This window comes from Bubalus kerabau, chromosome 7 (assembly GCF_029407905.1).
Source record: "Bubalus kerabau isolate K-KA32 ecotype Philippines breed swamp buffalo chromosome 7, PCC_UOA_SB_1v2, whole genome shotgun sequence".
In the NCBI taxonomy this organism is placed as follows: Eukaryota; Metazoa; Chordata; class Mammalia; order Artiodactyla; family Bovidae; genus Bubalus; species Bubalus kerabau.
Genome location: NC_073630.1, coordinates 16,785,112 through 16,800,150, shown reverse-complemented (window position 1 = coordinate 16,800,150; position 15,039 = coordinate 16,785,112). Strand labels below are relative to the sequence as shown.

At 37.3% G+C, this 15,039-nt stretch overlaps 1 protein-coding gene across 50 annotated transcripts in view; it reads right to left on the bottom strand.

The window, feature by feature from the left end:
• Nucleotides 1–15,039, bottom strand: part of BMPR1B (bone morphogenetic protein receptor type 1B) — a 531,330-nt gene that overhangs the window by 197,508 nt on the left and 318,783 nt on the right. For 20 of the 50 annotated variants that reach the window (XM_055587716.1, XM_055587712.1, XM_055587717.1 and 17 more), the window contains 2 exons: nucleotides 8,283–8,435; nucleotides 1,953–2,035 (listed from right to left, as the gene is read on the bottom strand). The exons of 15 other annotated variants lie outside the window; for them this stretch is intronic. The gene's annotated coding sequence lies outside the window, so the exon portion shown is untranslated. Of the gene's footprint in view, nucleotides 1–1,952; nucleotides 2,036–8,282; nucleotides 8,439–13,911; nucleotides 14,001–15,039 lie in introns of all 50 variants that reach the window. 15 more of the 50 variants (XM_055587708.1, XM_055587709.1, XM_055587710.1 and 12 more) reach the window with 4 other exon arrangements.

Genomic DNA, 15,039 nt, shown 5'->3' with positions numbered 1-15,039 from the left:
GGATGGAAAAGGAGAAATCCCAGCCAGGAAGAATTCAGCAAAAATCAGTTCAGTGGAGGAGGGAAATACCTATCTACCACATTTAAGCTGACTTTTGTTACTATTAATCATACAACAGTAACGCATAAAAGTATCACTGAACAATTAAACAGGCATGGAAAATAGGAATATATGTTAAATCTCACAAAAGAATTATTAAAATTCATAAAAGAATATAAAAACATCACTGGTTTATTTTACTGCTATATGATCTATCTGTTCTCATATGTAAGATCTGAACTTGTAAAGCCAAAGAATATCATTATTCACCTTAATGCCACATTTTTCTAATCAAAATATGTCTCAAAAAAAGGAGGAGAAATAGGAAGAAAACAATAAAGCCAACCAGTTTTAACAAGAAATGAATGATATATCTATTACTCTCGTTGGTTTACACATAAAATGGGGGTTGTTACTATTGGCTGTCCTGCTTGACAGGGCTTGAAATTTTCTTGAAATGTATTCTCAAAAGTAAATAAAGAGTAATGCAGAAAGAAAGACGAAAATATTTTAAATCTTACTTTTACTTCTGTATTTTAGTGGATCTGAATATTGTCATATATAATATATTTCCAACAGTAAGTTAAATAAACTTTGAGGTGAACTAAAGCAATCTTTCTAGTTTCTGTAAGCTCTGATTTCATTAGACTACTTTGGAATAGGTGAAAACTGCACAGGAGCGTCCTTCGAGGTGCTTTTTCCCTTCCTCTAATTTGCTTCATCCTGGTATTCAGCTTACATTGGCCAAGATCAGAGCTGGAACTAGGTTGAGGATAGGTGGGAGGTAAAAGTATAAACGAGCTCCCCTACTAGTTCAGATGATAAAGTATCTGCCTGCAACGCAGGAGACCTGAGTTCAATCTCTGGGTCAGGAAGATCTCCTGGAGGAGGGCATGGCAACCCACTCCAGTATTCTTCCCTGGAGAATCCCATGGACAGAAGAGTCTGGCGGGCTACAGTCCATGGGGTCACAAAGAGTTGGACATGACTTCTACACGTGCATAGAAAAGGTAAAGAAAGAATATCCTTATATTCTTTCATAATCCACTGAAGAAATGAAATAATGTTAACAAACAGCACATCAATTTAGGAATCAACCTGATTATATTTCTATTTTATTATGAAGAGAATATGTATTGAACCGTTAAATTAAAATAACTGCTTTGTATAACTGTCCATCTTTGAAAAAGCATATATAAACTGCCACTCATTCCAGATACTTAAATCACATCAGTGAAGAACATAAAGGAACACTTCAGAAGTACAGGAACTCAGACCAGGCTCAGGGCATGGGACCAATGTTGATGGGGTATTTCCCCTCTTGCTGGCCAACTCTGTACAAATCTATTGACTCACATTTATACGGCATGTTTTTAAGGAGTCTTTCTTCATATGCTTTCTCATTTGATCATTAGGATAAGCCAATGAGAAAAAATTCCTACTTTACATAAGCAAAAATGGAAATCCAAAGTAGGCAAGGAACAGCCCAATGTGCCAACATTTTAAAGAAATATAGACAGAAACTGAATTTGGGATTTTTCATATTAAACCCTTGGCCTGTATTACTATACATTTTAACAACACCTGAAGGACCCTCCCTCAGTAGGGATTTTCCTATTGAAAAAAATAACAACACCTAAGGGACAAACTGAAGTATTCCAGTTTGAGGCAAATATATATGTTTTAATAACAGCAACATACACACACACACACACACCCATGACTTGGGTAATGACAGTACCATTACTCAGTAAAAATTCCAGTGTTCTACTTCTGTTCTCCCCCAGTTCTCATTAGTTAGTGCTCTGTCTAGCTTTGGAATACCTCTCAAGCTTGTGCCTCCTACCCTTCCCTCTGTTCCTACCAACATTCAGGTCTAGCTTTTATGTAACCTTAAACACTGAAAGACTCACCATCGACTCTCCAGTCACCACTCTGCCTTCTCCGTCCGTCTTCTACACTGCTTCCACAGGTTACAACATTTCAACACCTCATCCTGCCGACAGAGGATTCAAGCCTTCAGCACAGAACAGAGGCCACTCGGCCATCTCGACCTGGCCTTATCCTTTAGGTTTCATTTCCCTTTTGCGCACAACAAATCCCATGTTACACTCACCTAACACACCAAACCATGTGTTCACTAGAAATGCCCTGTGAAGCAGCATTTACAAGTTTCTGTATCTTTTCAAGAACAAACAAAATTCTCTGAACCCTAAATTTCATTGGAGTAATATTTGAGCTGGTATAATAGAACTAGATCCAACTATGTGGGAATGCAAACTCAAAAATTCAAAAAAAAAAAAGATAAACAAACAAACAAACTTCTTTGGATGCTGTAATGCTGATATTAAAACTCCTTACTCCTTCTTGCTTGTCTCATTTTTAGAAGTGTGACAAATTTAGTGCTTCCTCCTAAAAGCAGAAAGGAAAAGCAAGTACCAATCTGGAGTCTGCCAGCAACAAAGTAGTGATAACACTGCACTTAAGGATGGTCTGGGGGGACCTGATGGCATTTCTGTCCTGAGTATTCACTTCTCTGTTTTATCATCTTTGTGACATAAAATGAGGCAATAAACAATTCCACAGTGCTGTTGAAAATGTTCACTCCAATTACATGATTTTCCTTTTTAAAAAATCTAGCTTTCTGGTAAACTTATGCATAGTGATAGCAATTTTGAAGCGGGATACAGTCTGAAAGAGTGACCCTAAGAAGTATTCAAAAACTAAAATGATAACAATGGTACCATGGAACTAACAGGGATCTACCTAGAGAATTTTAAATATTTATATGCCCAAAGATTGCTCCATTTTCTATTGGGCAGAACAACGAAGTTCAAAATACACTGAAGAAAGTTATCATTGTGTTTACTGGCAATCAATACCAATTAAAAGCTACATTTTAAAATGCTTATCAGGTGTTACTGGAAAATGCATCCATCTGAATAGTAGCTATTGAAACGAAGTTTATCAAAAAGGGTAAATAATGTATAAAAGTCCCAAGTGGGTGATGAAAGCCTTGAATAGATGACAAGCCCCGTATCAGTTGGAAGCCAGTGCTCAGACTTATTGGCACCAAGAATGTTTTCTTAATTTCCTAAGTGTGCATAACATCACACCCCCAAGTTGGCCTAGAATACCCTTATTTATTGCTTTATTCTATTAAAAACCACTTCAACTTACTTATATTCCTGATAAATCCATTGTATAATTTTAATTGGCAGTTGTAATGCTTCTTGTGGAGTATTTTGTATTTATTTATGCTTTCATTCAACATAACACTTGCTGAGAACCAGTGATGGGCTTGGTACTATAGCACAATCAGTGCTCTCAGGGAAGCTGGTGAGGGAGACAGGGACTGGTGAACAGATCATTATAACACAGCATGGCGACAGCCTGAGGCAAGCAAGCAGAACACAGGAAACCAGCTCTTCGTGGAGACTGAGCTCAGGGAAGGCTTTACAGAGGAGGAGGTGCTATCAGAGAGCTCCTCAAATAGAAGTAAACTATATGAAGTAAAAGAAGAAAGTATGTGAAGATTTCACATGTGTGGCACTTTGGGATGATGGTTAAGACCCAAAGTACAGCCACGCAGTGAGAGCCTCCGGTAGTAATAAATAGCCCAGTCTTAATATCACTGACCCAGAGGTTTCAGTACTAGGGGGGTGGGAGGGGTTGGCAAATGTCAAGGTTTATTTCTTCTCTGCCTGTTGACATTTTCACTAATTTCATCTTCAAACTTTCTTCTAATTTTTAAAATGTGATCCCATATTAGGTTTTGTTTTTGGAGAGGAAAAGATAATTACGTATAGTACTAGAGTAGCAGTGTTAGTTGCTCCGTCTTGTCCAGCTTTTTTGCAACTCCATGGACTGTAGCCCACCAGGCTCCTCTGTCCATGGAATTTTCCAGGCAAGAATACTGGAGTGGGTTTCATCTCCACTTCCAGAGGATCTGCCAGATCCAGGGCTCACACAGGTCTCCTTGCATGCAGGAGGATTCTTTACCGCTTGAGCCATCAGTTCAGTTCAGTCGCTCAGCCGTGTCTGACTCTTGGCGACCCCATGGACTGAAGCACACCAGGCTTCCCTGTTCATCACCAACCCCTGGAGTGTACTCAAACTCATGTTCATTGAGTCGGTGATGGCATCCAACCATCTCATCCTCTGTTGTCCCCTTCTCTTCCCACCTTCAATCTTTCCCAGCATCAGGGTCTTTTCAAATGAGTCAGGAGGCATATTCCAGGGAGCCATATTCCCACAATATTTTTTCTATTGACATTTTAATTCACTTATTCAAACAATATTTATCAAGGAACTGCTGGATGACAGGCTTGGCTTTTAATGCTGGGAATATGATGGTGAACCAGACATACCTGGGTTTTACCTTATAGATGGGGGTGGAGAGGACTAACAAATGAATGAAACATCTCATGGTCCCTTCAGAATGGCAACAATCCAACAGAATAACATGACAATGCTGAGGAAAAGAAAGCTTTGGAGACGGGGAATTAAGAAAAGCTTTGCCTGAAAAGCCCATGGAGCTGAGACCTGAAAGATGAGAAGGCGATAAACCATATAAGGATCTGTAGGAAGAGCATTCCAGGAGGGCGGAACTGCTAATGGAAAGATCCTAGGGTAAGAACAATCCTTGGCTTTCAAATGACAAAAAACAACAATAACAACAAAAATGACAAACACGAAAAACGTTGGGGGAGGTGGGCAGAGATACACAATGAAGTTAAATAATTAGTACTGAATGATGTAGGTGTTTTAGGCCCGTGGTTCTTAAACTGTACTGCGCATGAGAATCACCCGTAATGCTTTTAAAAATCCAAATGCCTAGGCCACATCCGAGACCTATCACTGAAGCAGGAACCAGTGATCAAGTGTTCTCTGAAACTCTCCATGCGATTCTGATATGCACCCAGCTAAAGCACTAATTTAAGCCATGGAAAGATTCTAATTACATAAACAGTCATTGGAAGATTAAATTTGAGCTGAAATTTCTGTCATGCACTTAAATGTCTAATTTCTATCTGGATACCTGGGGAAAAGAAACAATAGGCTTTAAGAATACATTAGTTTCCTAAGCAAATTCTTCTAAAGAACAATAAAAATGAAAGCAATTATTGAAACAGGTACCTCTAGAAATTCAAATAATTTAGGTGAATAATGGTTCTTTGGGTAATGCCCCACTCAGTTATACCCATTTCCTGATTCATTGCTTTAATGTAATTCTTCCTGTAAATCCTAGAATATGTTTGCTTATAATTTGTGAATAACTTTGTGTCTCTGAAGAAAAAAAATGATACACAAAACATTGGAGATGGTTTCTGAATTTTCCTTACGTTATTCTTTTTGACTATTTGTAACATTAACCGTGGGAGTTCTCTAGTGCAGGCCACATGTCCCATCCACTGTAAATGGCACATCATTTTGTAGTACATAATTCAGCTAAGAGTTTGCTCACCAGCACTGTATTGGAAAATAACCTTTGAGGAGAAATGGGATTTATTTAGAACTGCTGTAACCTGAGAAACTCATCATGGGTTAAAATATTTAGACATATTAATCAGGTGCAGATGGCATCTCTATTTTCAAATAAACACTAGAACACCTTTTTTTGGACGCATTTAACAGAGAATAAAGTTTCCTAACGGTAGTCAAATGTCTCATTTTCCAGCTCTTAGTGTCAACCTAAGTTCTTATTTTGTAACAGCTAATAATTATGCATAAACTAAGGTACCAAAATTAAAGAAAAGCAAAAGCAATCAAGTCCTGGTCCCATTTCAGGCGGCAAACCAATCAGCTAAAAACTGACTCATCTATCATGTGGCTCTACAGTCCTACAAGCTCTGCTGAGATACCATCTACTCCAGTTTCATGAGGATATTAAAATACATGAGCTACATGAAGGAATTTTATTTAAAAAGTCAACCCCTCCATAGAAAATAAACTTAAGATATTCCTTAATTTGCCTACCCAAGACAATATTTCATCAAAAATGCATATGTAAGTACTGTACTACCACCAATTTTTCTTTAAAGGAATTTCAAAACAGTAGATAAATTTTCTGCACAGTCCATCTGTACGGAATTCACAGTATGCAAGTCAAAAGAAATGACAACTTCTATTCAACCCTATCTTCTTTAAGTTCTATCTGATAAAGCTAGCTGAGTTAACCTATCTCAAAATAGCCTGTGCATTCTTTCTATACCTTTATGAAAACCCACAGCATCCCCATCTTGTATTAAGTATCTGTCTCCTTTTTTCTAGTAGACAATACATTAATTGAAATCAAGAGCTATGTTTATGCACTTTTGCACATTCACAGTACCATCCTTTGTGGTGTTAGACAAACACCTAATTAATGAAATAATGCAGACTTATCAGCCTCCCACTACTGAAGGTAAGACACATAAAGCAGCTAAGTGCTGGAAGGAGCTGCAAATATACATTACCAACAACAGGCCCTGGTGCCTACCACTCTCTCCTCCTTGGTAAAAGGACAAAAAAGTGAGGAATATGAAAAAAATGTGAAAAAGCTGAAATGTGAAATGAGAGGTACTGCTATGCTCCCAGCAAGAAAAGAGACCCATTGAAAAAGAGGATTCGATGGTTTAAGACTGCAGATGTAAATGAAAAATAAAATGGGCCATAAATTCGTTCAATCATTCACTCCTTCAGTAAACAATTTTGAATATCTAATATATGCCCGCCATCGATAACATAAACCTAAGACACAAGTCCAGTCTCCAAGTAGCACACCGGCAAAAACTATAATGTATAGTAATAAAACCAATGTAAGAGCTATATGTAAGTGAAAAAATATAAGCGCTTAATTCATTGGGAAGGAAAGGTAGTCATGGAACTAAGCCTAAATGGGGTGAGTAGAATTAGTCTAGGAAAAGAGGCAGAGATGGATCCATCCCAAAAGAGCGCTTAATTCATTGAGAAGGAAAGCCTAAATAGGGTGAGTAGAATTAGTCTAGGAAAACAGGCAGAGATGGATCCATCCCAAAAGAGCCAAGGCTGTGAGCGATAGTACAGTCTGTGCAAAGAATGACAAGCAGTCTCTGCGGATGGAGCAGAGGCTGCAGTGGAGGGAGAAGCAGGAGACAAGGCAAGAAAGTGAGGAAGGAGCTAATCATGGAGGGCCTGGGCTTTTATATCTGTCGTCCTCCTGGCAATGAGAAACCAGTGAGCGGCTTTAAGAATCCATGTGGCATAAGAAGATTTGTAAAGCAGTGTGCAGATGGGTAGGAGGGGAAGTAGGCAAAAAATATAAAGGCCCAAAAAGATTGTTCTAAAATTATTAATAAATTTCGGTTCATCTGATCTTGTATAATGGTGAACACATAAGCCTAACACAGTCACTACTCTGACAATCAATGAGTTACCGACTTGCTCAGAAAAAAAAAAATAATAATAATAACTTGTAAAATTTGAGTAGGAAACTATTAAATAGAACATATGCATTTCAACTTTAAATGAATAAGTTCAATTTTCATGAATAAGTCACAATATTAAACTGTTAATACCCTTCATAATACAATTAAATGCTAAGTGAATTAATTGAAATGAGCTGAAAATATTTATCACAATCTGACATTCCAATTATCTTATCTCATGTTACTTTTATGTTACTTTATGACCCAGTTTTCAATGCTGTCATATTATTTTGTCATTTGTTGCTTTTATAGGATTACTACTTACCTAATGATCTGAGTTCTTTTGTTTGAAATACAATTCAATAGTCTTAAAAATCTGGTTGATATTAAATGACCAAATCTACTCTACTAGGTTGCTTGCTGGAATTTATATCACAGAGAAATTTACTCAGGGTGAATTCTGAGGCAAAATTATAACTATGGCATGTAATATGCAATCCTATGTTAGAACTTACACACATTTTGAATATATTTTAAAAGATCATTCAAATTACAGGTAATATTTCACTAAGCAATGCTACCTTGGAGAAGGAAATGGCAACCCACTCCAGTATTTTTGCCTGGAGAATCCCAAGCACAGAGCCTGGCGGGCTACCGTCCATGAGGTTGCAAAAAGTGGGACACAACTGAAGTGACCTGGCATGCACGCAACGCTACCTTTGTTCTTATGATACTGAATTTTCACTGTCGATAAGCCACATTGATTGCTAAAAAGTGCTATACTTTTTCCTAGGTATAATAATTGAAATCAACTGTGATACTTTATTCTGGTATTTTTTATTCATTTTATATCACCTTAGATCCACTTAAGAGGGCTAAGTAGAACTGGTCCTTAGGAGTTCTGTGAAGACACGGTCGAGTTTCACAGAGCTAGCAGTTTTCTGGTCCTCGGCTTTCACGAGCTACTGCAGGCCTGGCACTCCTACAAAAGCTGGCTGGACAGCACTGCTGCTGAAAGCAGAGAGAGAGCCGAAGCAATCAGATGCAGCGGACAGGGTGCAGCCCATGCAGACTAAACATCCGAAACAGTCCAAAGTTTTCCAAAGCACATGTGGCTCAGTTATGGAGTGACAGAAGACAAACTAAGCTGATGCGACCAAGAAGAAAGGAGATGCTGGCAGCTGCAGGCTCACCGCCTTTAATGGAAGAGCTCACAGCTCGTATTCATGAAGTTCAACCATATGTTCTAAGTATTTCAAAAGATTAATTTTAAGAATTACTGTGACAATCTGTCCGTTCTTCTGCAGAGCTAGGTTGTAGGAAGAAATGTAATTTTTCTTAATTTTTAAGAAACATTTTTCTTCTTTTACAAAACCACAAGGTTTCAATAGCTGGCCAGTTAAAACTATTACTATTCATAAACTCTGCACGCCTAAAAACTTGATACAACTTAAAACATGTACCACCCACAATCCTAATTTTAGCTTAGTCAAGAGAAAAACATTAAATTTAGATCCCCATTAAATGCGATAACTAAAAATTCAATGAACGTTTAAATAGCAAAATTTGAGGATGAAAGCAAGGATATTAAGTGTTTTTTTAATACATAAAAGGTTCTATCTATATTTCTATCAACATCTACATCTATATTCCATAAATTTTGAAGCTGACCTGTAAAGACTGGATACAGAGCACAGTAGATTTCATTTTCAAACAATGGCCACAACAATATCTCCTATCCCAAATGCTCTTCTTATATCCCATTGAGAGGCGAGGTCTAAATTCTCCTTGAATCTGGATGAGCTGACGACTGGAGTGAAAGTGACACTATGTGCTTCAAGACCAGGAGATTAAAATATGGTCCGACCCTCAACTGACTCATCAGAACCCACGTTCTTGAAGCCTCTGGCTACCACTTTAGCAGTCTGACTATGCAGGGGACATGATGCTAAAAGACCAAACTGCCAACGGGGGGAACTCACAGAGTCCTTAAGACTACATGAATAGAGACATGCCTGGACCACACCTTCAGCTGCTTCAGTCTCCCGCTATTTTGGCTCCAGATACCAAAGACTTCAAATTCAAGAGAAATGGAGTCCGAACCACCTAACTGAGCTCTGCCCAGAATTCTGGCCCACAGAAAGCAGGAGATGACATTGGTTTTTACTGTCTCAAGCCACTGTGTTTCATAGTTCTTTGTTAGAAAGCAATATGTAACTAGAACATACTTTGATATCAGAAGTGAAAGTAGCACAATAAAATTAAGTGAACTCAAAACTGATGGTACTGACTTTTAGACCAGACAGCAGATGGAAGCCGGAATGAAACTGTCAATGACACCTTGATGTGCCTCAAAGAGTTTTGACTGTGAGGGCCCCAGAGAAACAAGAGTTATGTTTTCTGAAGGCAGAGAAAAGAAGATTCTTGCTAAGTGGTTGAAGAACATTTAGCAAAATATGATTGCCCACATTGAGGTAAAAAAATAGAAAATGTACCTAATGAACACCAGGGAATTAATTTAAGGAGACTTCTGAACAGCATACTGAAAGGAGCACGTGCCTCCCCTTTGTTCCTTAGGAAGTGATACTGCCAGAGACAGATGAGTTCAAAAAGGAACTATTTGGTTTTCAGCAAAATTTGGAGGAACTATTAAAAATAAGACCAAACTTTCTAGGTTTGAAAATAGAACTATTTTTCATTTCCTATCGCTTCAGAGAGCAAAATAAAAAGGAGCCTCAGGGAAAAGATAAAATGCCAGGTGATGTCAGAAAAATCTGGTCTACAAGTAAAGGTAAGCATGTGACTATAAACACTCTGTATCAAAATTTCAGGAATATCAAGATGGTTGCCTCATAGATTCTTTAAAGTAGATAAAAGAACTTCTAAGGGTGTTAAGGGAACAAGACGACAACATTCTCCTCTAAGCAACAGGACTACTAAACATTTTAAGATTGGGAACGGGGTGGGGGGCAAAGTCGGGGTAAGGGGTTAAGAGGTACAAGTTTTTAGTGTCACTTCCTCAGTCGTGTCCAACTCTTTGCGACCCCGTGGATGGTAGCCCACCAGGTTCCTCTTTCCATGGGATTTCTCAGGCAAGAATATTGGACTGGGTGGCCATTCTCTTCTCCAGGGGATCTTCCCAACCCAGGGACTGAACCCAGGTCTCCTGCATTGCAGGCAGATTATTTACCATCTGAGGCACCAGGGAAGTCCCACGAGTTACTGGGTATAAAATAAGATACAAGGATGCAATGTTCAGTGCAGGGAATAAAGCAACAGTCAATAATAATTTATATGGAGTATAATCTATTAAAATATCAAATTACTATGCTGTATACCCGAGACTAACATAATATTGTAAGTCAATTATACTTCAACTAAAAAAAAGTAAGGATGTTATCACATCACATGGGAAACCTCTGGTAAAAGAGCAATTATCTCAGAAATTTGGGGAGTGTGGCTTTTGCTAACAGAGTGGATTATAAATTAACATATAAGAAACTCTAAAAATTTCTTAGCAAATTTGGAGCTAAAAGCAAACAAAAACACCAAAAAATAAAAAGTGGATTTTGGACCCCAAACTTTCATGCACACGTAGAAGCTTGAGAAAACTTGTCAGCAACGAATTCAAGCCATGCTTTTTTGGAAAAAGAATGAAAATTCAGAGGATGGAAAAACGGACATAGTGAGAAGAATCAAGAGTCAAGGAGGACAATTCCCAGAAAAAGACTGAGCCCCAACTTAAGCAAATGACAGCAAGACCATCTGGGTTTGATATCTGCTGTGGAATACAGCAGCCTCTCAGTTCTTTGTCTTTGAACAGGCGGGACCACAGAATTTTCCTGTGCCTGTCATACCATAAAATGTTGGCTACGTAAAGGGCAGATAACTTACATTTTTAGTTCAAAGTTTTTCAGAAAATCCTCTAGTTCAAGAATTTTCAATACTTGAGGCCTTACTCAAGGAGCCTCATCTGCACCTGGATTTGATTTAGAAGACAAGATCCTAGACTCCAAGGTAATGCAGTATGGAATGAAACTTAGTTGGGGGGGAGGGCTTTGATGACAAACATAAGCATTTTTTAAATGTAAGAGGGCTGTAAAGGTGTGGTCCAAGAACAGCCAGAGGCAGATAACTGCAATAATATCTCCCATCCCACCATGAGAGGGTAGTATGCCTGTCTACAAGATACTTATGAAAACGCATGGATGTATGCACACACCTAGAATAAGTAATGGAAAGAAATGAACCAATATGACATCCATGGTTACCCGAGATGATGAAACTAATGAACAAACCTCCTTTCTTTTTATTGTCTGCATTTCCCAAGTGTACTACAGACAGCAGATTGTTTTCATATTCAAATATATCATATAAAGTTATTCTTTTAGGCCATATATCCTCAAACAATGAAAACTCTAACTCAAGAAGATACATCCATGGCAATGTTCACAGCAGCAGTATTTATAACCAGGACATGTCTATGAATGGATAAAGATGAATGAGTCAAGAAAATGTGGTATAAACATACAGTGGATTATCACTCAGCCATGAAAAAGAATGAAATAATGCCTTCTTCAGCAACATGGATGGAGCTACAGATTATCATAGTAACTGAAGCAAATGAGAGAAAGACAAATATCATATGATATTAATTATATGTATAACGTAAAAAAATGACACAAATGAATCTATGTACAAAACAGAAATAGACTCACAGATACAGAAAATAAACCTCCAGTTACCAAAGGAGAAGAGGTGGGGGAGAAATAAGTTAGGAGTTTGTGATTAACAGAAACACACTAATATATATAAAGTAAACGATAAGGACCTACTGTATGGCACAGAGAACTGTATTCAGTATCTTGTAAAAATCAATGAGAAAAGTCTGAAAAAATACACATATATAACGGAATCACTTTGCTGTACACCTGAGACGGACACAACACGGTAAATCAATGATACCTCAACAAAAAGTTGTTTGTTTGGAAAAAAATTATTGAATTAAATATCAATTGAAAATAAAAACAGATCTGAAAAATCAGTATGAGTAAAGTTACAAAAAACAAGTTAGCTAAAATTACAGCTAGCAAGACACTGAATGCAAATTATATGTTTTAAGTGGACCTAATTCTCCCCCAAATACTTTGTAAAGATGACTCATAAAATTTCTTCAAAGATTTTATGTTATCCATAGCCTGAATGATTTTTTTTCACCTTATTATTTATTGTGGGGGAAAAAAATATTAAAGAATATTATATAAATTACATCTTGCATTAACACCATTTAAATATTCCTCTAACTTCTTAAAGATTCTGAGCACAATTATTTATAATATTTATAATAAATGAGCACCCAAACCTTCAATACAAATGCAATACAATGTCAAAGAAAATCAAATGATCTTAAAATCATTTAGGAACCTTATTTAAAATTATCACTCTTAAATAAGATTACTTCTTTAACTTTTATTTTTAGCACTTTTGCCTAAGACATGAAGTATATTTTAAGTGCAAAACTACATTAGTAAGATTATAGTGTTATATAAGAGAGAAATTGTGTCACAAATTCCTATTTTGTGGCAACAAATACATTAAATTAGGTTAAATTTTATTGTTAACATTTATATTAGTCTCATTATTACAGTTTACATATGAAGTGTTTGATGCTTTAAAAACTTAAATTTTGTTGGAATAATCAATCCAAAATATTCTGTAACATTAAATATTGAAGGTAATAAATCTGTCAATGAATAAGCAGTAAGAGAAAAATGGTAATTAAATCTGATCTCTGTGGTGTGATATTTGATAAGATCAAGAAGGTAAATAGATATGGAGCTGCTGCTTGCAGCTGAGGCATCTCTGAATTAAATTAGGGTACCGCATGCTTATCCATCATGTTTTAATTGTCATGTGAAACTAAACATAAGTTAAACGACTACATGATAGAGGTGAGGTCTAAATTGTTTTTCTTTAAAGTGACAGACTGAATAATAAACTATCTTAGTAACATTTAGTTCGGAACAATGACTAATTTAATTAATAAACATGTTAAGTTCAAAGACTATTGGGATCACCCTCTTCCAACCAACAAATGATCAGTCTCTTCCAATCAATGAATGTTCAAACAAATTTTTTGCTGAAATCAAATTGACTCTTTCTAAAACACATCCATCCATTCCTACAGAGACAACTTATTTATCATTCTACAGGCCAGTTCTCCCATTTTGCAAGTATTGAAACAGGCTCAGAGATGGGTGACTTTCTACAATGTCAGTCAGTGAATCAGCAGTGTCAAATAGTTTCTTTAAAACTTGACAACTCTACATAGTTTCTCTAACAACTCTTAAAGTCCCTTGCCTCCTGCCTGGGAGATACATTCTAGATTCTCACAAACTTGTTAACACAGGATTCTAATATTCTATCAAAAGCTGAATGGCCTCTGGAGGACACCTCTGCTTTATTTAGGAGATGGAAACTGTACCTGATAGAGGAGGTCACACAACAGGCTGAGATCATGTGTGAAGCTGCAGACGGACAGGTTTCCATTACACACACTGTCAGAAGTGGTACCTTGAAATCGATGTCAAGTGATTAATCATCCCTCTAGTTCAATTTTAGTAACAGCAAACCCCTTCAAATTATTATTCTGCTAGTGTAACTGAGGGATATGAAGTGTAGGGAAGAAGACTATCAAGTGTTTTTGTGATTTTTTTCACAGTAGCTTTGTGATTCAAATGGAAAATTATTCTAGAAATTAAACTTTAATGATTTTCAAACAGTATCGAAAACTTTAAAGTGTAACTAAAGTATTTCCTCAAACATAAAACATCACTATTCACATGATGCAGCACACCACCATTCTATGTAACACTAAGGAAAAAAAAAATGCTGTGATTGTCATATGATGACATTAAACCTTATTCCAAATTCAGTGACCATAAAATACGTTAATACTGTATGTCTTAGGATCAATAAATATGCTTGGCTTACTTTAATGGGTTTACAAGAGACAAAAAAAAGAATTTAAAAGGCCATAAGATATTACTTTGCTAACAAAGGTGCGTCTAGTCAAGGCTATGGTTTTTCCAGTGGTCATGTATGGATGTGAGAGTTGGACTGTGAAGAAAGCTGAGCGCCGAAGAGTTGATGCTTTGGAACTGTGGTGTTGGAGGAGACTCCTGAGAATCCCTTGGACTGCAAGGAGATCCAACCAGTCCATTCTGAAGGAGATCAGCCCTGGCATTTCTTTGGAGGGAATGATGCTAAAGCTGAAACTCCAGTACTTTGGCCACCTCATGCGAAGAGTTGACTCATTGGAAAAGACTCTGATGCTGGGAGGGATTGGGGGCAGGAGGAAAAGGGAACGACAGATGATGAGATGGCTGGATGGCATCACTGACTCGATGGACATGAGTCTGAGTGAACTCCGGGAGTTGGTGATGGACAGGGAAGCCTGGTATGCCGCGATTCATGGGGTCACAAAGAGTCGGACACGACTGAGAGACTGAACTGAATTGAACTGAAGATATAAAACAAGTATATAACAAAAACATAATCCTAGGCTTCCAAGTAACTAAAAAGTTAATCTCTAATTATAATTCTTAAGCAT